Source organism: Pteropus vampyrus, unplaced genomic scaffold (assembly GCF_000151845.1).
Source record: "Pteropus vampyrus isolate Shadow unplaced genomic scaffold, Pvam_2.0 Scaffold743, whole genome shotgun sequence".
Lineage (NCBI taxonomy): Eukaryota > Metazoa > Chordata > Mammalia > Chiroptera > Pteropodidae > Pteropus > Pteropus vampyrus.
Genome location: NW_011889524.1, coordinates 72,946 through 75,299, shown reverse-complemented (window position 1 = coordinate 75,299; position 2,354 = coordinate 72,946).

Sequence of the window (2,354 nt, the reverse complement as noted above, 5' to 3'; positions counted from 1 at the left end):
CTACTGCCATGCTGAGTAGAGAGCAATGAGAAACTGAGGCAAACTAAAAAAAAAAGAACCATTATGGGTTTGACTCCTGTGGTAATGATCGTTTGGTTCACCCAATTGGATAATATACTCTCTCCAGCAAAAAAGAAAAAGAAAAACTGGAAGAAATTAAAAGGAATACAAAATGGTGGTTCAAAAGTCATGATTAATAACTTTGGTCGCATGACAATTTTTGATCCTTAGATGGAAGTGGATGTTTTATTTTATGTAATCATTTCTTTAGCCTTTTCAGTTGTTTTTTCTTTTCTTTCCTGCCTCTACTTCAGATGAAGAGGATTGGTGGTTCATATTTCAATTTAGATTTGAAGTAGGAGTATGTCTGAGTTAAAATCAATATGGAAGCCAAAGCTTTGAATGTTACCCGGTTTGGGGACAGAGTTTTACCTCTCATCCAATGTCAAAGTATATGGTAGGAACAAAAAAGATTGACTGTCATGGATGTGCTACATTTGCTTCTACATATGCAACTCTAATCTTTTCCACCTTATTCTGGGCCCTAAGAAGCTGATTAACAAAGCAAAGTGTATCAACAAAGCAAACTTTCCCTGTAACTGTCAGTTATGTTCACCCAATGGGAGGAAATAACAGGAGATCAGAGAGTGAGAAGAAAAGACATCAAGGTATCAATTTCTCTGTCACTTTCCCTCATGGGCCATGTTTTAGAATGGCTGTGTCCTTCTGATCAATCCATAGACAGACAAAGGAAGGTCAATACCTTCCTTTTTCTCTTACAATTATGACCGTGTTCTGAAAAAAAAATTTCCATTTGCCCCTTTATAATTAGGGTAGTAATTACTTGCCTCTGTTGCAAATACTGGGTATGCCACCATGATTTTTTTGAACATTTAATCTTGCAATACTCTTTTTAATAGTTTTCACTTGTTCCTTTGAAGTCTAATATCTATTCCTTAGGACAGCGACACACAGGTGGGGATAATACTTTTTATTGAATACATTTTTAATGGGGAAATATCACAAGCATCTCCATTACAGCGAATAATATGTCAAGGTTCCCTCTACTCACAGTTATTACCTCATGTTTGACTGTGTTAAATAACATAATAACACAATGAGGAGAACTATAATATAAAATATTAGAAGATTTTAGAAAGAAAAATCTTTAAGACGATATCATCATTACTCAGCAATAAACCAAACAAATTAACTGAATCTATCATATTAAATGAGAGGTCAATAAAGTGACTGAACTGACTAAACTGAAATTTATTACTAGCTTTCTTGAATACTAGCCATAATTATTTTGAAACTATAAGTGGAATAATATCTTTCATTAATGTAACCCAAATTACAAAACATATGGAAATAAACTAAAAAAATCTGAAAAATCTATATGATGAAAACATACATATGATATATTACTGCATTGTACACTTGAAACATGTATTGTTTTATTATGTAATGTCAGCCCAATAAATTTAAATAAATAAATTAGAAAAATAAAACATTGAAGATACTTAAAGACCTAAATAAATACAGAGATATTTCGAGTTCACGGATAGAATTATTGAATGTGATCAAGATATAAAATTATTTCCAAATGAATATGACACTTAACATAATGTAAGTAAAACTCTTAATACATTTCTAAGACCTCTAAAATTATTTTAACAATTACACAGAAAATAATTCTTTGAAACAGAAAATGTCTTCAATAAGAGTATTGAGTGGTAAGCCTCTTATCAGAGATCAGGACTCATTTAAAAGGCCTAAAGTAATGGGATATAGGCTTATAAATAATTAAGCAATCAAAGGAAAATAGACTAGAAATAGATATGCAAAGAGTGGGAATTTAAATATAGTAAATGTGACATATCGGATTAGGGGAGTAGGTTCAATTTTTCAAAAATGTGTTGAAAAGCTTGGTTTTAAGGCAACAGAAGGCCACTTGAAAAGGAGGCTTAAATTCTTTACACATATGCACACATACACAAACACACATTTCCTCTTTCTCTAAAACTTAGCACCGCATGCATTTACATATGTGTACTCAAGCTTTAAATATAAAGAATAAGTGAACCAGAAGAAAACATTTATGAATTTTTATGTAATCTTGAGTAAAATGCAGAAACTCTGATTAATGTAATTGACATTGAAATAAAGAGTATGACGATTCCTACAAAAACACTATGTAGAAGAAATTTTAACTTTTATATTATGATGTATGAAATCTTTTTTATGTCAATAAAATATTTTCAAGATGCCAATTAAATTAGATAAAGCATATTGAAAGGCAATTCATAAAAGAAATACCTATGACTAAATACCTCACTATTAACAAAATTAAT